The 20,340-nt window shown below is 58.6% G+C and overlaps 1 protein-coding gene across 9 annotated transcripts in view; it reads right to left on the bottom strand.

Moving 5' to 3' along the window:
• Window positions 1-20,340, bottom strand: part of SEPTIN9 (septin 9) — a 151,394-nt gene that overhangs the window by 31,162 nt on the left and 99,892 nt on the right. The window contains exon 1 of one of the 9 annotated variants that reach the window (XM_074343773.1): window positions 6,642-6,755. The exons of 7 other annotated variants lie outside the window; for them this stretch is intronic. The gene's annotated coding sequence lies outside the window, so the exon portion shown is untranslated. Of the gene's footprint in view, window positions 1-1,213; window positions 1,361-6,641; window positions 6,756-20,340 lie in introns of those variants that run through there. One more of the 9 variants, XM_074343776.1, reaches the window with a different exon arrangement.

Genomic DNA, 20,340 nt, shown 5'->3' with positions numbered 1-20,340 from the left:
AATGAAGGAGGTGAGCACACACAACTCTGAGGGATTGGGGGGGCCTTTTTCACCCTCCTCCCCTAACAGGTTTCTCTATGCGGGAGCCAAACTGAATTCCAACTCAGGAACCCGCTGTATGGACCGCTGCCGGGCAGCACATTTTTCTGCAGGAAAGGAATGTCAAACTTCTCTTGGGTGAGCAGAGATGCTTCTCCAAACCTCCAACAAAAATGCCAGCAGATTTCACGGCAGAGGAAAGGGAGGGGGACAAGGACGACGGGCAGCAGCCTGGGAGCTGAGTCAAGCCCCAGGGACATTTGGGATGAAGTTTCAGAGCAGATGGCTCACCCGGGGAGCACCTCGGCCCTCCCAGCTCGGGTGCCTGGGCTGACTCGCTGCGCTGGCTGTGGGATTTGAGTCTAGGGGGTTCTCCCAACTTCTCGGCCGGCTTGGCCCAAAAGCCCAGGGGGAGGCATGTCCCCAAGGAGCCGCTTCCTCACCTCTGCTCCTTGGCGTGGCATGGCAGATGCCCTCCCGGGCCCGTGCTTTAGCACAGCAAGGCCTTCCAGCCCCGCGCCCGGCCCACCCACCACCACCTCCCTCCCCTGCCGGCTCCCAGGAACACAAGCCCATCCCAAACACCTCCCAGGAATCCAGACAGGCTGCAGCAGAAACTCCCCGGATCACAATGCCGGCCGCGGACACTTCTGATTCCGGCATTTCTAGCGTCTGTTGAAACTAATCTCCAGCCAGTCCTCTTGCCACCTACCCCTAACGGCTGACCATCTGCAATCTGTCCTGACCATCTGCGATCTGTCCGGGAAGATTTTAAGAGGCAGCGGTGGCCAGTCCACATTTCCTCCCCGTCCTCCTGGAAGTCAGGGAAGCCCCTTGCAAAAGGGAAATAGGGCTCCAAGAAACTCCAGGCCAGAGGAGGGCTTCACCACTCGGGTAGCTGGCCAAATATTTACAAAGACACGGCTGTGGCTCACAAAGCCCTTCTCTTCTGCTCCGCGGCCGAAAATCTGGGCCCCGCGTGGAGACCGAGCTCCCGCCGCCCCTCTCCTGGGGCCCAGGGGGGTTGTTCCGCCAGCTGGGGGGGCCGGGCCTGGGGGTCCCAGGGAGGCGCCGCTCCCAGCCCAGCCATTGGGGGGCTGCCGGGCAGCCATGCCACCTAAGGCCCCCCTGCAAGCGGTGGAGGCTGGAAGGAACAAAGGGAGCGAGGACTCACCCCAGCAGCTGAGTCGGGCTGCGCTGGCCGCCTGAGAGCGCGGCCCGCCCACCGGGTCACATGGCTGGGAGCCGAGCAGAGGATCAAAGGGGCTTTGTGGCCGAGGAACAAGGAGCCTCCCAGAGCGCGGGCAGAGGTAGGGAGGGAGCGAAGTGGCTCCGAGGGGGCAGGGTGAGGGGCACAGAGGTAGTGGGTGGGGTGGGCGGCGAGAAGGGGCGTCCGGCTGCAGCCTGGCACCCACCCCCCACCCCGGGTGCGTTATCCATGCCTAAGGAACACCAAGGAGTTCCCGGGCCAGCCTGAGTCACTCCCAAAAGGAAAGTGACATGGTTTCCAAGGAAGAGATCCAGGAAAGAGAGCTGGACATCCAGCCAGGCTGCCCTCCACCCCTGAAGTCCCTGTGCCTGCAAGTCACCGGCTCCCTCCTCCCAGCCCATCCTCCTGCCTGGGTGATGCCAAGAACCTGCCACTGCCCGCTGCCCATGGGCACCCTCCTTCCCTGCTGCCCCACCTGCTCTGTCTCTGCCAGGTGCACCCCCCACCTGGCCCTGACCCCTAGCAGCTCAGATGACACACCTAGGCCATCAGGCAGCCCCACCTCCACAGAGATGTCGGGGTTTCCGGGCAGCTGGGGGCCAGAGCACAGCCAGCCCCGTTTGCTGTGTGCGGGGGTGGAAGTGACCCCGGAAGGGAGAGGAGAGGTCTGGGGCGGGGGCTGGGGAGGCGGAGGGGCTAGTCAGCTCACCCTGAGCTTTCTTCTTCCTGGAGCCTCTGAACTCCAATCCCAATCAGATCCAGCCCCTGCCTCTCCAGCCCTTAGGGTCTGGGTAAAGAGTTCCGGAGTCTCCTCCTCTCCCCCCTCCCTGCAGGCCCCTGGGAAGAGCTGAGACCCTCAGGGGGTGAGCCAGGGGTGCCCCAGAGGAGGGAGCTGGGCCTGGACACTGGAATAGGCCTGACCCATCCTGTGCCACGACCTCTGACCCCGAGGGAGTGAGTCACTCCCAGGCACAGGCGGGGCCCACTGGGCTCAGGCCAACTCCCACAGGAGGAGAGAGAGCCTGGGGGCCGGACTGACAGTCTTCCTGGGGCAGGGAGTGGTGAGTTCAAGTGCAAGAGAGCCTGAGTGACACCTGGGAAGGCTGTCTGGGAGCCAGGGACACCTGCCAGTCCATGGCCAACCTCCTGCCTCCAGGAGGAAGAATTCCAGCCCAGCCCCCAAGGGCCAGGCCGCACCCAAGGTTTCCCATTTCCAGTCCCCTCACGTGGGTGGTGGGCAAGGCCCAGGCACCCATCCCACCGGCCACACAGCAGGCTGACCACGTCCAAGACCACGTTCCTCAGCGGCCCGCTCTCCCCAGCAGCGGCCGCGCCCACTCCTGACAGCCAGCTTGGCCCCCGATGGCCTCCGAGGTCTGTGGCTTTGCCACAAAGGCCTCAGGGGGCTGAGTCCCACGCCCCTGCCCACGCCCACGCGGAGTGGCCACGCAGTCACCGCTGCCTTTGGTTTCCAGGCGCCCTGCCAGAGCTGGGGGAGCATCCCGGGGAGGCACTGGACATCTAGAGCCCCTGTGCGCATCTCAGTGGGAGGGAGGCCGTGGTGGATCGGAGACACGGGCTTCAAAGTCAGAACCGGATGGAGGCCCCTGCGCTCGCACCAGCTTTGGCCCATTACTCAACGTCTGCTGGCCAGGAACTTCCCCATCTGTAAAATGGGCATAATCAACTCCAGCCACAAGAACTACAGCAAGACATGTGCGTCCAGAACCAGGAAGGGCAGCCACTCAAAAAACATACTCTTTTCCTCTAAGAAGGTGGTTTCCTGGGGCAGAGAGTAGGGAGGGTCCAGGCCCTTCCAACTCCCCTGCGCACTTAGCTGGGACCTCGTCACTGGGCCCTAAAAGGCAGCTCCAGGAATCAGCAGCAGAGGAGGCCAGGCGGCGTCAGAGTTAACTCAGAGATGCCACCTCCCCTCCACGCCTGCCCTGGCAGCCTCCTCGGCCCTGAGCACTCTCCTTAGAACCTCCTTCTAGCCTCTGTCCCTCCAGCCTTCTGGCCCCAGAGTCCACTCCCAGGGCCTACCCTCCTTCCTGGGCGCCACATGGGCAAACCAACTGCTCTCCAAGCCCAGCCCTCACCCTGCCCGCCCTCTCCCCCCACCCCCAGATCTCTGGGCCCAGGAGGCGACCTGGGTGCTTTATACACAGAACACACTCCTCTTGTGACATTCTCTCACTCGGCACGGATGGGGGCCCCCAGAGCACAGAAGAGGGAATCCCTGCACCCGACAAGCCCCCAGTCCAGGGGCTTTTTCAACACAGAACACCTGCCCTCTGGACACACTCGACATCCAAAGAGAACAGCCTGGACTGCGCAGCTGCCCATCCAGTCCTCCAGCCTCCCAAGACAGGCTGGCCACAGACGGAGTTTTCAAGTTTCTAGTAGCCACCGTAAAAAAAAAAAAAAAAAGTAAGAAACAGGTGACTTTAATTGTAATGCCTTTTACTTAACCCGAGAGCTAAAATATTATTAATTCAACATGTAATCAATAATAAAATCTTTGAGATGTTTTATAGTCTTTTTCTTTCCGTGCAAAGTCTTCAGCATCCAGTGTGCATTCTGGCCTTCCTGCGCCTCAGTGTGGACTGGCCACATTTCAAGTAACCAAGAGCCACACGCAGCCAGGGGCTGCTGTCTTGGACAGCACGGCTCTCAGCGCTCTCAGTTTCATCCTGAGATTACACCAGATCCTTGGAGAGAGAGCCTTTTATTTGGAACATTTTTAGGACGTGGCTCAGAGGAACACACAGCAGTGTCTACTGTAAGGTAATGTTGAGACGGCTGACTCCTCCATCACAGTGCCCCCTCTCTGGGGGAGGACTGGGGCCATTTCTCTCAGATTCCACCATCAGAAAGAGCAGAGCTTCTCCTAGGAAATCTCTTTGCCAGAGGCGTGCTAAGCATCGCTCAGATGGTTCCAAAGATGTCAGTTCCTGCGACTTTCAACCCATCCCTTTCTGGGGCGTTCCCTATCCTACCTGGCTCGCAGGTGCTCGGGCCAGGAGGAACCTGACGTAAATGCAGCAGCTCCAGAGTGGGCTGGGCTGTTGGAATTCCCCTGGTGGCAAGGAGGCAGGAACCCTCCTGCTGGACGGCCCAGCAGCTCGGAGGTCAGGCTGCGCAGACTTGCGGGCTGGAAAGCTATCTACTGGGGGCCGTTTGCAAAGGGAGAGAGGAGGGAGTGGCGGGAACACAGGTGGAGACCCCAGGAAAGGAGAAAGGATGAGGAGAGGGTGGCCAGGATCCAAGCTACTGCAGCTCCTGCCTCTCCTGCACAGGGACAGCCAGGCACCGGCCGCCCCTGCATCCGGTAAGTACCTCCACATGCTTCTGTTTCTTTCCTTCAAAGTCACACAGAATTGCACCGATTAAAAACCAGTCTATGGAGACAGAGGGTGGTGGTTGCCAAGGCAGCGGGGGGTGGGGAGGGGCTGCTTAAGGGGCATGGGGTTTCCTTTCAAGGTGGTGAAGATGTTCTGGAACTAGGCAGAGAGCGGTGACGCTTGCACGAGGTGAATGTGTTAACAGCAGACTAAAGAAAAAAGAATTCAATGTGTCCTTTTTCCCCTTGAGCCAGCTTGCCTTCGGTACAGCCCCGCAGTCCCGAGCTCAGCACGTCTAAGTCAGGAGCTTCTCGCACACTCAGACCTGGAAGGGAGCTTGCTCCCAGCCTGCAACCCTCCGTGGGAAACTCCCCCACCCCATGAGGTCTCAAAGTTGGGTTTTCCAAGGCTGTCACTCCTGGGATACTCTGATCTCAATTCACCCCCACAAAGCTGTGGAAGCCCCCCTCGCTGGGCACCTGCTGACGTGCAGTGAGGAAGGGGCCCCATGGTGTCCTTGACGAGGATGCTGTGGGCCATTTCCACCTGCCCATGGGCAGCACCCACCATCCTCCCTTGGGAACCCCCAAGAGAACGGTCACGGAGCGGGAGGCAGCACCGGTCAGCTGTCCTGCCGCAGGGTCCCACTCCAGAAGCCACAGAGGGACAGCTGGGGCTCTCCCACCTCCCTGAGGGAGTCACCTGCCCTGCAATGCTGGGACACCCACGTGATGCCCAGGACGGTGGATCCAGCACGCCGCAGCAGCAGAGAAGGAAGTGGTTACACAGTGTCCTCCCTCCCTCCCCCTCGCCTCTCTCACGCACACTCTCACACACGCACATGCGCGCGCACACCGCCCCACCCCAGGTTCCCAGGTCCCCAACTTTTCTCCTGCCAAGCCCCGACCCAAAGCCTGGTTGCGAGCACCCAGCTCAGCCCTCCTGCCAACTCTTCTACCAGCCCACCCCGGGCGAACCCCCAGGGGATGCAGCAGAGGCTTCCCGTCAACTGCCAAGGAAGCTATCCTTCCCGCTCCTCTGTGGGCAGGTCGCCGGGCTCCCCCGCTCGAGGGACAGGGGAAGCATGGGTCTGGGGGCTGACGTGGGCCGCGGGGCATATGCAGCCACACGCCCCCCCCCCCACCGGGAAGCCCACGTGCTTAGAGGCAAGCAGAACTCAGAAAGGTGCCGGCACACGCACAAGTCCCCACCATCCCCAGGAGGCCCCCCAAAGCCCCAGAGTGAAGGCCCCGGCATGCACCTGCCCGCACGATTTCTCTCTGCAGCAGACCACTGCTTGCAGGGGGCTGGCTGTTTGTCACATGGAATTGACTTCTTTCTTTCTTCCGGTTCCTTTTCAACCTGACCTGGGAGAAGTTCAGGCTGGGGCATCTCAAAAACATGGCCATCCCCACTTCCTCTGGCCCAGCGCCCTCCTCCAAATGTAGGCTTTCTCCCTCTCTGAACAATCCAGCCTCTTATCACTCACTCCCCACCACAACCCACTCACTTCTCAACCTTTGCCATCTGGATTCTGCCCATTTCACCACTAAAACCAACCTCCTAAAAAGATCCTCACGGCCAACCTTCAGTTCCTCCCCCATCTGACCTCAGGGGCAGCACGTGGCACGCACTAAGCTCCCCTCCTAAAGGGGTGCTTCTCCAGGCTACTTTCTCTCCTCGTCCACCAAGGCAGGGGATTAGACAGCACACAGGGAACTCCTCTTCCCTCATCCCAGTCTCCTGTGGGGAGAGGAGAGACTGGCCTCACCTCCACCACCAGCTTCAGCCATGACCCCCAGACGGACGCCTCTGGCCCTGACCGCCTCCCCACTCAGGCGCATTACAGGCAGGCTGTGTTGTAAGGACCTTATGCTCTTCATCCAGTCCCCATTGTCTCCCAAACCCCAGCTAAAATCCCCTGTTAAAAGTCGCCGCCTCCAGGAAGCCCTCTGGATGTTCCCCCATCAGATGTGACCACCACCCCCCTTTTCGTGTTTCCCACCTGACATCCTGACCTGGAGCACTGGCCGGACTGGCTTACTCACCTCCTCCTGGTCTCCTAGGTGGCGCGCCGTGCAAATGTTTGTGGAACTCGGCGACAGGAAGGCCCCATTTCCTCCTTTCTAAGAAGTGCTCCTCCCACCCCCACTGTCAGGTGGCATCTTTCCCTCCCAGGCACCTTTAATACACATTTATTTTTTCCTCTTGAAAAGCTATCATTAAATCAACAATGTGTCTCAGAAATTATCTGATGATATCTGAACTCTCACCTGCAGCCAACTCTATTATCCCGTGTGATGGTCACGCTGTAGACAAGCAGTAGCCCCCGGCACACTTCCAGCCCCACCCACCCCACCCTCCTTGGGCAGCCTGTGTTTCCCAGGGCTGCAAACTCTTTTCTGCTGACACACAACCAGAATCCTGAACACTCAGCAACAAAACAGTCAGACCCTGCGGGGATTTCAAGGACAAAAGAAACCCAGTGTGTCCACAGCACCAGCGGCGTCTGGCCCCGTGAGCTCTCTCCGGGGTGTCAGCAGGGAGGACCGCCAGGTGGGGGCGCTCCAGGTCGGCGTTAGGTGCAAGGCTCCCAATCTCCTTACCCTTCACTGAATTAAGAACCAAAACAAAAGCTTATCAGCAGCTAAGATGGGACATTCTGAGTCAAACAATACAGTTTGGCTAAGTTCTAAGTATAGAGAGGGGACTGAGGCTCTGAGGTTGGAGGGAGGGCATTAAGCAGAAGGGGCAGGCTATTTGTTCGGCTTCTCCAAAGAGGGTCTTCCATCCGGGTGGCGTACTACTGTTCTAAGGGGGAGCTTCTGGGAAATACAGGTGCCTGGGCCCCACCTCAGCGATTCTGATTTAACTAACCCAGGGGTTGGTCATTTTGCAAAATTTCAGGGAACTCCATTGTGGAGCTTGGCCTGAGAACTGCTGATTAGGACTGACAGATACACACACACCCCTGAGATCTGGGAGATCCTGATAACACTTCAGAGCTGTTTATCTTTTATCTTTATCTTTCCAGAAACTCCTTTGTTTCCCAGAAAGTGCTCTACCCACCTCCTCCCCTACTAAGAAGGTGTATCAGCCCCAAATGCTAACCCCTCTTTGAGTCCATCTTTCTGTGGACTCCCACGTGTATGTGATTAAGCTTGTCTTTCCTCTGGCCAACACGGCGCTTGTCAGTTTAATCTGCAGACCCCCTAAGACTGAACCTAAGAGGGTAGAAGAAAAAATTTCCCTCCCCAACACTGATCCCCCGCCAAAACCTCTTCACTGCAGACCTGTTCCTTCCCCACCCACGGCCAGCAACTTTGATCCCGTCTCTCAAAGCCTGTTAAAGCAGGACCGCCTGCCCTGCAGGATACTCCCACTCCAAAAGGTTTCGCAGTCAAATCAACTCGGCAGTGTCCACCCTCTCCGGTCCTTCTTTTGGATATTTACAAATATCTGTCAGCATATTTTTGTATTAAATCCTACAACGTGAGTTGTTTTTTTTTTAAGTTCAAAGTCTTTAACTATATCTCAGATTTATTGGACTGTGGAACCCCTTTGCCTCTCTCATGCCTGTTGATGATCCCAACAGAGAACAGTTTGGGAAACACTGGTCCAGACTTCCCAGTGCACTGTCTCTCTGCTGCTGCTCTAGGCCAGACATCAGATCAGTCTAGCCTCTCTGGACAGGGGTGAGGGTGGGGTGGGAGTGGAACGTAGGAGTCCCACAGAAAGGGCAGCTTACCTGGGGGCAGCCACAGGTCTTGGGATAATATTTTTAAGTCCAAATTCCTAAATTATCAGAGGACACAAGAATGGTCAGGGCAGCATTGTTTATGAAGACCGAAAACCCCCACGAAAACCAAAAACAAAATCCTAAAACGGCCCAAATGTCCATGAAGGGGAGACTAGACAGCTCTGGTCATCCCATTCATTCGGCAGTGAAAACACACAGCCCAGGACGACAGACCCTGATGCAAATAACCCCAACTCTCAAGGAGAAGAAGCTGCAGGAGGCCACTGGCACGGCACGTGTTCCGACTCACACTGTTCCGCAACGTGTAAAACAGCAGCACGTTACGGAGGGGCACACGGCTGTGCAGCCAGAGTGCTAAGGTACACAGACAGACAGATAAACACGGAGAAGCGGATGCGGCACGCGCGTCTCACCTGGTGAGAGGGAGGGAGGGGGACTGCAAATATTTGCTTCTCAAGCAGACAGAGGCACCCAGGTGTCGGTTGTCTGAGCCAGTGCCTGGTTTGTTTTTAAAAACGAAAGCCATCTTCACAGGCACAGGGGAATCGAAGCATCACGCGAGCTTGTCCGTGGCTACCTGGCTAGGTGGCCCGGGAGACGAGTCGTTACCTCCCTGAGCCTCCGTTTACCCACCTGTAGTCCAAGGGCATCGAACCCACCTGTGACACGGCTGCTTATGGGGAGGTGGCTCAAACTTCCTGCCCTCCCTTGCAGGGTTTGGGGAGGGTGGTTTGAGCTAACCGTGTCAAGGGGCTTTGAAAACCGTATGAAGCTTCTAACCAGGGGGAGCTGGGACTCTGGGCCTGTTTTCATGACCTGGCAGAAAACAGCCCAGCCAGAGAAGCCTTGGTTTTCTCCCCCAGGGCCTCGGTCTCAGGCATGAGGGCTGAGGGCTTTTTGCAGCTGCCGAGGGCAGCGCCAGACCCACTTTGAGTGGGGGTATCTGACACCCCTCTTCCCTTCAGCAAAGGCCCTGGGGCAGGTAAAACCACCATGCATGGGAAACTAGGAAGTTGTTTAATTGGGAATGGGGCCCAAACCAGCCCAGCCCGGCTCTTTCCGCTTCTCCTGTCTCTCCTCCCAGAACCGGGAGCTCAGGAAATTCAAGGTTGTGAAGCAGCCGGAACATCACCTCTGGCTGTTTACTCAGATGGGGACACTGACCCTTCTTGGCCCGCTCCACAAACCTGGGTGTCCCTTTGTGCCAGACCCTCCCCACCCAGGGGCCGGTGATCCCACCAACCAGCCACCCAGGGCTGGTCTCACCCCAGCCACCCAACTTCACATTTCATCCGGGAAACTCGGGCTTGGAGGTCAGAAGGACAGGAGTTCGAATGTCACTCCACCACCTGTCAGCTGAGTGGCTATGGGTCAATTTCTTAATCTCTTTGAAGTTCCCACCTGTTGAAAGGGGGAAGGGGTGCCTTCCTTGCCGGAATTCAAGGAGAATGAAGAGGAAAGAAATGGCATATGTGCAGACTGGCGCTGAGCCTGGCCCCCGAGCAGACGCTCCCTAACGCTGTCTCCCTGCCCCTCCTCGGTCCTTGCATGGGCGTGTGAGGGGGAGGCGGCACCTGCCAGCCCCGAGTCCCAGGTGCAAGGAGGAACGAGCAGAAACTGGTGATGGACATGAAGCTTAATTACCGATGAGTTCACGTATCTGTGCTATTATTTTATTTTTTATTTTAATTTTTCTAATTGAAGTGTAGTCAGTTTACAATGTTGTGGTAACTTCTGGTGTACAGCGTAGCAGTTCAGTCATATACACACACACACACACACACACACACACACACACACACACACACATATATCTCCTTTTCATATTGTTTTTCATTATATGTTATTACAAGAAACTGAATTTAGTTCCCTGTGCTATACAGTAGGACTTCGCTATTTATTTGTGTTATATATGGTAGTTAGCGTCTGCAAATCCCAAACTCCCAGTTTATCCCAACACCCATCCCCCGCCCCACAAGTATCTGTGCTTTTAAAACCTTAATGGTAGATCCAAAAGGTCTTCTGAGAAGTTTGTCTTTTAAAAGCATATTAAAAAAAAAAAAAGGAATACATCCTGCAAACATAATATTCAGCGAAAGAAGACAAAAATAACAGTATACTGTGTGGTACCATTTGAAGTTCAAAAGCGGGCAAAACCCTCACCAGTGATGGAACATTTCTGTCTCCTGATGGTGGTGGTGACTGCATGCATCTATGAACGTGATAAAATTTCAAAGACCTATACACGCAGAAAAGCGGAGAAAGCTGAGTAAGGTCTGGAGCTAGGTTAACGTCCTTGTCCCTGTCAGCTTCCTGGTTTCGATAACGTCCCGCGATGTGTCGCTAGGGAGAAGCTGGGTAAGGAGCACACAGGAGCTCTCTGCTGCCACTAGTGTACTCGCTGCTGGGTCTAGGGTTATTTCAAAATACCAAGCTCTTCAAAAGCACACTCAAGGGCGCTCTTGCTGAGTTGCTACAGGTGGGCTGCAGCCTGATTCACAAATCTCGTAATAAAGCCAGCTGGGTCTCCTACGCACAAAAGAACCCATTCAAAACGTGAGATGCCACGAATGCTTTACCACAACGGAACAGTCAGAAACGGGAACTGGATGATGTCACAAGTCATCCGTCCCTTCATTCCTGCGGCCCGTGCACATGTCCTCAGTGCGGGCATCATGTCAGGTGCAGGAACGGGGGCCGGGCTGCGCGGACAGGGGCCCTGGCCTCAGGGAGGCGAGGCAAAGCTCAGGGCTCTCAGCACAGGGGGGCGAGCTGTGGGGGGCAAGCGATGAGGCTGGGAAGCTGCCCCCCAGTGTCAGCCGGACTGGTTCTCCAGACTCCAGGATAGGATGAGCACAGAGGTCACGGGGCGGGAAAATGCCCACCTGGTCCCCAGTCAGCTCAGAAGCTGACTGTTTCACGGCCACAGGTAGGAGCCTAACTCTCTCAAGCCCCTGGCCACAGGTGCCAACGATGGGGACAGGCAGGGGCTGCAAGGCCACCCTCCGAGGTCTCCGGGAGCCCTGGGCAGCAGGCGGGCACCTGCTGGCCACAGTTTACCGAGGAGGCTTCCCCCCGCCACCCGCAGGGCGCCTGGTTCCTCCCCACCTCCTGTCTAAGCCAGGGCATCCTGTGGTCCCCGGGGCTCCCAGGGCTGCAAGGCAGGGGCACCTAAGATGCTGCAGCAGCTGCTCCTCCAACCCCCCCAGCCCCCGGGACAATCCGCTTTGCTCCCTGGCAGTCCACACCCGCTAACCTTCCGCCACCACCAGGCGCGCCCTGGCCGCGCAGGCTTACGTCTCTGGACCTGCTTCCTCATCTGCAAATCAGGGAGTCTCTTTCAGCTACAGAAGCCTAAGTCTAAGGGGGAAGGAAAAACAGCCACAAAAAGGAGGTGGAGGCACCGGCCCACACTCTTGCCTTCAGTTGAGAAAAGCAGAAACAGCTTCTCAACTGGTTCCTTTTCTGCACTTCATTGGGGGGAGGGCAGTGGCCTCCTCTGGACTCCAGAGCTGGGAGCATCTAGGGGACCCCAGAGTCTGCCAGGGCTCAGGATACAGAGGGAACTCCTCCCGAATTCTCCCAGAAGAGGCTCACCCTTCCTCACTGTATCGGCTTCCTGCTGCTGATGTAGCAAAGCACCAGAAACTTAGTAACTTCAAACGGCCCAAGTTTGTCCTCTAGTCCTGGGAGTCAGAAGTCCAGTATGGGTTCGCTGAGCTAAAATCAAAGGCTGGTTCCTTTTGGAGGCTCCAGGGGAGACTCTGTTTCCCTGCCTGTTCCGGCTTCCAGAGGCCACTGTGTTCCTTGTTCCTCGCCCTTCCAGCATCCTCAAGGCCGGCGACGGCTGGTGGGGTGTCCCTCATATCCCATCACTTCTGCACACTCGCCAGCCTCTCTCTCCTCCATTTCTAAGGACCCTTGAGATTACGCTGGGTCGTGTGGATTATCCAGGATAATCTCTCTGGATTATCTCAGATGATCTCCCTACTTTAAGGCCAGCTGATCAGCAGCCTTGGTTCCCCTTTGCCTTGTGACCTAATGTAATCACCAGGTTCTGGGGTTTGGGGCACAGGCATCTTTGGGAGTCATTATTCTGCCCACCCCACTAACCCAGGTCCTGAAGGAGGATGAAGGGTTGGATCACAGGCCCAGAGGCTGCCTGCTTAGGTTCAAATCCTGGCTCCACCACTTAATAGCTGAGGGACCAGGTTACCCACATCTGTAAGATGGGGTAAGGCATCTGAAAGGCACCAGGGGGCGTGCAGCAGAAGGTCCTCCCCGAGAAACTCCGTCCTTGACGGATGAGTCTCCCAGGACAACAGGGGCTCACCTGGGCTCTACAGGAGTGGTGCCTGGCCACCCTAGAAGGATGACAGGCCAGAGCCACTTGAGATGGTGGCAGCCAGCCGGTCTGTGGCCTCCTCCCTCATCAGAACCCCAGGAGGCTAGCGCAGTCAGCCACCCATCACCAGCTCCCTGGATGCCAAGCTCCTCCCCCGTCAACAGAAAGCGACCTTCTCTAGCACAGAGAGCCCCCTTCCTCCACGACAGAGAATCTGTCACATTGAGGCAGCCACGCATCCAGTGAGACGAATGCAGGACCCTTGAGCCCAGGTCATTCCAGCGGAGAGGTCCCGGGGGTGTGGGGTGGGGGACGTGGGCCAAGGTAGGGGTCAGTGCTCCGGTCCCCAAATCAGCCCAAACCACAGGCCACACTTCTCTCCCAGGGGTTTTGCTTTCCAACCACTGCTGACCAGGTGTCCACACTTTCCTCATCACGGCCCGGCTGGTTCTGAACAAACCAGAGCCGAACAGGCTGAGTTGCCCCAAATCACAGTATCACAGTAGCTCCACATGGGGAGGTAAGGGGCAGGGGGTGTCCTGGGAAGTCACTCTCCGGGCCTCTCATTTCCTCCTCCAAAACGGAGAGCTCGGGGCCAGGGGACTGATGGATCGTACCGGGACACGCTGCCTCCTGCACCCGCACAGAACAGGGAACAACAGCTCACCAGCCCCGACGAAGCTCCCAGAGCCCAGAAGCACCCCTGGCCTAAGAAATGCTCAGGGACAGTCTTTTATGTCGTGTCCACGTAGCGGCACCTTGGCCTTTCCCCTGGTGTCCACCCCACGCCAGGATGGTCAGCCCTCCCTGCAGGGGTGTTGCCTGCCATCAGTCGCTCCCAGGACCCGGGCTGGCTGCCAGGAAGCAGCTTTTACCCACGCCAACCCCAGCCTCCCCACAGAGAGGCCAGCGCAGCCAAACAGGAGGCCGTAGGTGGCAGGGGCCAGAGGGGCCAGGCCGTTCTCTCCAGAAGGGGCATGAGGCCGGTGGAGGAAAGCAGCACGTGATTCCAGCCTGTGGTTCTCGGGGGAAGGGCGAGTCCCGGGCAAAGGGAAGCAGGGGCCCCGGGAGCTCAGCTGTGGGGGAAGGGCAGGGGCTCTGGCCTCCCATCCCAGCCGGTGGCTCCCACCCAGGGCCTCCGGCTCCAGCAGGACCCTGCCCCCATCCTATCTCAGGGGAGAAAGTGAGGCTCTTGGCGTTGCCAAGTCCCAGTAATGAATCCCACATTCATTCTGTCCTCCTTGCTTTTTGGAAAACCTCCCTCCACCTTCTGGGTTTGCTCTGAACAGCTGGTCTGCAGAAGTCGGTGGAATTGAATATGCGGGGTGACTGGAGGTGCCTGTGCAGAAAAGCCAGCTCTCCTCGCCTTCCCCGCCCACCCCTTCCTCTGAAGAGGAGGCCTCCCCGTCAGGCCCATTCCCTGGGAAAGCTGGGGAAGGAGCCAGGGAAACGGGGGACCCACCGTTAACTCTTTCAGGCCCGTCAACTTCCTGCAGGCATCCTCCCCGCGAGGCCGCCAGGGTGGGAAGGCAGCCGGGCCAGGGCGACTTCGCCACCAAGCTGTGGAGCCAAGCGTGGACAGCAGAGGCCGGCCACCCTCCCTGGAGCCCTCACGCATGAAAACACACAGTCAAGGCTAAGAGAACATGCGTTGTTGGTAAAGCACTTTTCTGCACCGATTTCCAGCCCTTGCCCTGCATGAGGGAGACAGCGCACGGATTCTGCGGGAGGAAGAAAAGAAGCCGCGAGAGGTCCGTGCCTCACCGATCACACAAAGGCAGGGCTCAGAAGTAGGCATGTTCAGACTCCCATAGCACCGCTTGCAAATTCGCGCTGCCCTTCGGAACAGACACGACACTCTCACCACCTCCCCAGCCGAGGTGAAGAGCTGTGAGACGGAAAGACACCCACAGAACTGCAGATGGCCCCAGCGCGAGGCCGCTGGCCATCAGCCCCAGCTGCTCCATCCGGCGCCAACGTCTTTCTGGAACAACGTGTGGGGGATTGGGCTCTGCAGACCAGGGACCACTGGCACCCCCAGCCCCACCCCATGGATGGGTGGCCACTCCACCTCCGAACAGGCACCCACTCGAGGAAAGGCCACAAAACCAGGGCCTGGGAGACCTAATTCCACCTCTGCCACTAACCTGCTGTGTGACCCTGGCCAAGTCGCCAGCCTTCTCTGGGCCTCTGAGACAAGAAGGAGCTAAACCAGAGGTCTAAGGAGGTTTAGGGGCTCTGGAGTCGGGCTTCCTGAATCCAGGCGCTCCCTCTGCCGTGCCCACTAGCTGTGTGGCCTTGGGCAGGTGGTTCAGTCTGTCTGTGCCCTGGTGCCTCACCTGTGAAGTGGGAATAATGCCAGGATCAGCTTCACAGAGCTGTTGGGAGGATTAAATGAGGTACTGAGTCCAGGGAAAGGGCCCTGCGACCTGCAGATTCCTCAGGAAGCCCTGGTTACTGGGTGGGGACACCAACACTGCCGTCACAGTCATCGGCGGAGGGTGGGCATCCCAGGTCCTCGGCTGCCATTCAGTCAAGTCCCTCTGCTGACGGCGGCCACAGCTGGAGCCCAGCCGTGGTTCTCAGTGACCGGTCACCCTCCTGAATTAGCCATGACAGAGGCCCCAGGCCTGCCGTGAGTCCAGATGCGAGAGAGTGAACCATCCCTCCTCATCTGCATCAAACCATGCCTTTCGCTCCCTCCCCTCAACAAGACTTTGCTTGGGGGGAAGGGGGCATGGCGGGAGGGATCCAAGGATGCTTCGGACCCAGGGTCTGATGGCAAGGGACTATGTTTCAGGTGCTGCCGGAGTCACCACCCAGGACGGCCCGGGGCTGCCTGCAGCCGTGGAGGGTCTCCCCGATGGGGCCCCACCACCCCCGCCCGCCACACCGCTCCCTTCAGGTCGCACGTTCCCTGTCCTCTTCTGTGCCCCACTCCAGCGATGCTCCCAGCAGCCCTGTCAGGAGGATGTAGTGAGTGTGGCCCAGGCCACACAGCTAACCAGGGCTGGAGCCCAGAGCCCAAGCTGGTCTCGCCAACACGCTGCACGGCCCTGTTGTAGAAGCTTCCATAGAAAGCTGCCCCGATTGAGGGGGAAGGGACCTGCCTCTCCTGGGGCACAGGGAGCTCAGCCCACAAACACCAAGCCAAGGGACCCTCGACACGTGGGGAACGTGAGAAACAGAACAGAGGCGGCGTAGTGTTTCTTCCGCACCAACACACACACACACAAATCTGGTTTTCTGGTTTTTAAACCCAGAAGACATGGGCTCTGAGCTGGGGAACCCCCACCCCGCTGGGCGGGGGAGGCCCCACACAAGCACCCCCCTCCCCCGGCCGCTGAGCAGGGGGCGGAAGGCCTTAACTGGTGCCATTCGGCTCGTGCTGGTGCGGAGACAGGAGGAGGGGCCAGGGGAGGAAATGGACAGGCACACGGAGGGCCGGGGCAGGGTGGGGGCCAGGAAAGAGTGGGGTGCCCTCCCGGCCAACCCACAGGGAAGGGGGTGCAGAGGGGCGGCCCCCCCAACTTCCTCTGCAGATTTGTCCCAGCATTTCATTATCTACAGCCATCCCTGGGACAGCTGGATTCCGCTCAGAGGTCAGGCTCCAGCCTGAGCCAACCCTCTCCCCGCCCCCCGGAAAGCCAGCGGTCGGCGACGTGGGCCGCAGCTGCTGCTTCCAGCGTGGATGGGCCGGCCCGGCCCCAGTTTCAGCAGATGGGGCCTGGCTCATCGACGTGCGTGCAGCGGCTCCCACACACCTTGTCGGTAAGGACTGGCTGAGCCTAGGGGCCTCGTCCCTGCTCCCTCTATGGAAGGAGGGAGCCCTAGCAGACACGCGGTCCCTCCCTCCTCCGGCCCCATCACTCCCAGCTGATCCGGATTGGTTCAAGTGTTCACGCTCCTCCCTGCACTGCTCGGTAACACCTTGTGCTTCGGGGTAGGAGCCATCAGGTTAGGGCTCAGACTATGGCCAGGGTGACCAGAGAGAGGGCACCAAGCGGCTTGGAGGAAAAGGTTTCCAGGCTAAGAGGCTCTCCTTCCTCCGAATGCGGCTGTGTCAGTGAATGCTACACCACCTGTGACCGCGGGCACCACCAGGAGCAAGGCCACCCCCGAGGATGACCGAACGCAGGATCCTCCACAGCATCCTTGAGCTGTCCAGGCTCCGGACTTCTCACTTTGTGCAACAGTAAATTCTCCTTGGTGCTCAGGCCATTTTGAGTTGGGGTTTCTGTTACCTGAAGCCAAAGCATCCTGTTACGGCGGCCGAGAGCACAGCAGGCCAGCGCGGCGAGGGAGGAAAGGCCCCGGGCCTCAGAGCAGGAGATCGCCAAGCTCCTGCAAAGGGCCATCCAGACACACCCCCACCAGCCCCTACTGCCCCCTTCTCAAGCCAAGGAGGCCAGATGCTTCTGGGAGAGGGGACTGACGCCAGGGGAGCCGGCCTCCCTCTTGAGAACAGGGACTGCGCTCTGGGCAGTGGCTTCTAAGTCAGTGACTCTTCCTGCAGCTGCTGAGTCCCCTCTTGATGGCGTCCAGAAGCAGCATTCCATCTACGGTCGTCAGTGTCCTGAGATCCAAGAATGCCCTCAGAACGGCAACTAGAACCAAAGCTCGCACTGAATGAGGGCTCAGAAAGCGCAGGCACTGTTCCCAGGGCCTTGCGCCAACCCCATTCCAACCTCCCCGTGGCTCTCCTCCTTTAAGAGACTCAGAAACAGGCACAGAAGGGCTAAGCACCTTACCCCAGGTCACACAGCATGAAGCGTGGGAGGGGGCTCCCTCCAGAGCCAGCCCTCTGCCCGGCTGGCCTTCCAGCGTCCCCCCCTGAGGAGGGGGCAGTGGGGCGGTCTGGTGGGCCAGTCTCCAAATCCTCCCTTTCTACTCAGAAACCCTGGAGCCAGGGAGCAGGGCGGCGCTCTCAGCCCCAAGCCTGGGCCAGAGGAGGCCATGACAGGCGAACGAATGAATGAACAAGTGAATGAGAGTCTGACAACAGAGGAGGGCAACCGGGATGCTGAAAGGACCATTTATGCACGATGGCAGTGGTGAAGCCAGACCTGCCCTCAGCCCTTTGCCTGTGTGAGCTGTCTCTTGAACATACCTCTCCGTCAGCCCATTTTACAGAGGGAACTAAGTACCTTGGACAAGGTATGTGCCAGGAAGGCCCACAGCCTAAGGTCAGAGGCCAAGCACCACGGCCACATTCTTGCTCACATAGCCTCACAGATGACCCCATGGGAGAAACAGCAAGCATCCAAGGGGCGCGCTCCCTGCCCACCGCCCCAGGCTCGGGTCTACCCTCGGCTGAAGCTCGCCAGCTGTTTCCATGTCCCACCGGCCACGAGATGGTTCTTTAACTGCCTGTACCCTCCGAGGGCCATTTAGCCCAATCCCTTCATGAAGCAAGGCTCAGGCTGAGAGTGAGGAAGACCCCAGTGAGAGGGGCCCTCCTGTCAGTGGCAGAGCAAAGCATCAGACCCCATTTTTGTTTAAAACATAAAATCATTCCCGTTAAGTGCATGCATAGGAGAAACAGACTGGAAGAAAACACCAAAATGTGAACAGTGCTTATCTCCGTAGGATCGCTTTCCTTATAGTTTCCTAAGTAAATTTTTTGGTCATGAGTAGGCATACTTTCATAAATCACAATAAAATTGCTTTTTCAATCAGTAAGACAGATGCTTCTGGCTTTTCCTCAGTCCTGACACGTGCCCCCTGGCATCACCTAGCCAAGCGGGTGGAACGTTCCGAGGAGCCGTCAGCTGGGCACTGGGCTGGGCTTCCCTGGGTGGGAAGCCAGGACCCTTCTCCCTGCGCAGAGCGGGGTCCTAGACCCACCAGTGGGACGTGTGGCGGGTGCTACCCGGGTCCTGCCATGAGGTCACTTCCTGGTGGGCTGCGGGCAGGGTGTGGGTTCAGCCAGAGTTTGTGTCAACACAGCTCTGCTTTACCCGTAGCCTGGAGGGGGCACTCCACCCCCCGCCCGGACCCCACTCCCAGCATGACAACTCTGGGACAAAAGTTAGCAGGGAGCGAAGCCACTGGGGATGTGATGGGAGAGACTTTCCAGCGACAGATTTGTAAAAAACGCTGCTGTGTCCAGTCCTCTTAGAGGATGAGGCCTCCACTGCCCCCTACTGACCAGCCGAGGCTCGGAGAGGAAGATGAGGATGGAGTGGCCGGTGAGGCCGAGGCCCGGAGGGCAGACTCTTACCTGCGCCAGCTCCTGTCTCCAAAAAAAACCCTGTCCCTCTTCCTCCAGCCACAAAATGAGGCTGTTGGGATTGCACACCTCCCTCCCAGGTGATAAAGCCCAGGGCAGTGCACCCCACAGCCAGTCCCACCAGAGCAGGCTCCCGGGGTCTGCTGTTCCGTGCAGAATAGAGTGTGGGACACCGACAGAACCCAGAAGCGCCCGCTCTCAGGCCCATTCCCAGGATGTGGCAGGAAAGGAGGTGACAACAGTGAGTGCGTTGGGGAGGTGGTCACAGTCCTGCAGCAGGAGAGAAAGCAGGCCAGGGGCACTCTCGTCCACTGTCCCGGTGACCCTCACAGCTCAAGGCTGGCCTGGGACAACCCCTGTTGGGCCAGGTCCCCACAAGGTACACACAAGCTGCGAGCCACAGTGGGAAGGAGGGCGGGCTGCTGACCAGCACGCTCACACCCTCCACTCGCGCTGCGCGGGGATAGTCAGGCGCCGAGGTGGCTCTGGGCAGCACCGTGATGTCAGAGCTTCGGTCTCTCCCCTCTGCAGAATAGGGGAACGGAACTCGTGTCTCAGGGTGAAGCTCAGCTCACAGGTGAGTGGTCCTGGTTCCACTGGAGGCCGGGACACCAAGACCACCCGCAACTCCAGAGGAGAACCCCAAAATGGCAGCACAGAGTGGTTACCAGAAGCCTCACACCCCACGGTCCGCCCCCGCCTGCTGTGTGGCACATTGCACGCCCCTCCCGACTCTGGACCTGAGTTCCATCGAGCTCTCAGGGTCTCTGTGTCTCTGCGGCCCTGACTGCTTAGAATGCCGACTGGAAAACCAAACTCGGCCGACACCTCCTTCACCAGCTCCAACCCCCACCAGCTCCATCCCTCGCCAGCTCCCATCTCCAGTCCTTCATCCCTGGCTCCTGGCTCCTGTTCCACACCGGGCATCCTCAGACTCTTCCTCCTCCAGGCAGGAGACTGTCCCTTAAAGGGCCTCCCCTTCCTGATCACAGAAAACTAAAACACAGCTTCCCTGGACCCTCCAAGAGGACAGACGTCACCTGGCTGCCCAGCACTTGGAGAAGCTGGTCCATGTCAAGATGCTGCGGTCTTTTCTGAGGTCCCCTCTGATTCTCTGCCCCCCACTCCCACGATGCAGTCATCCCACAGCCCCTCCACCAACCGAGCAACTGCAGCCAGGAGTCTGGCAGCTCCCACATCATGCAGCCTGTGCTGGTGCCATGGGCGGCCAGGGCAGGGGGCCTGTGAGTGCCAGGGGCAGCGACAGGGACGGCAAGCCTCTGCTCCGCACACAGCGCCCGGGGTGGACACGGCTAAGAGCCACCAACCCACACGCGCAGCCTCCGCGCATGGAGTGGGCTGGCCTGCTGAGATGCTGCCACTCCCCGCCTGGCCGCCCCCGTGAAGCGT

Source organism: Camelus bactrianus, chromosome 16 (assembly GCF_048773025.1).
Source record: "Camelus bactrianus isolate YW-2024 breed Bactrian camel chromosome 16, ASM4877302v1, whole genome shotgun sequence".
Classification (NCBI taxonomy): domain Eukaryota; kingdom Metazoa; phylum Chordata; class Mammalia; order Artiodactyla; family Camelidae; genus Camelus; species Camelus bactrianus.
Note: the sequence above shows the minus strand (reverse complement) of the source record. Positions and strands in the feature narration are given on the sequence as shown.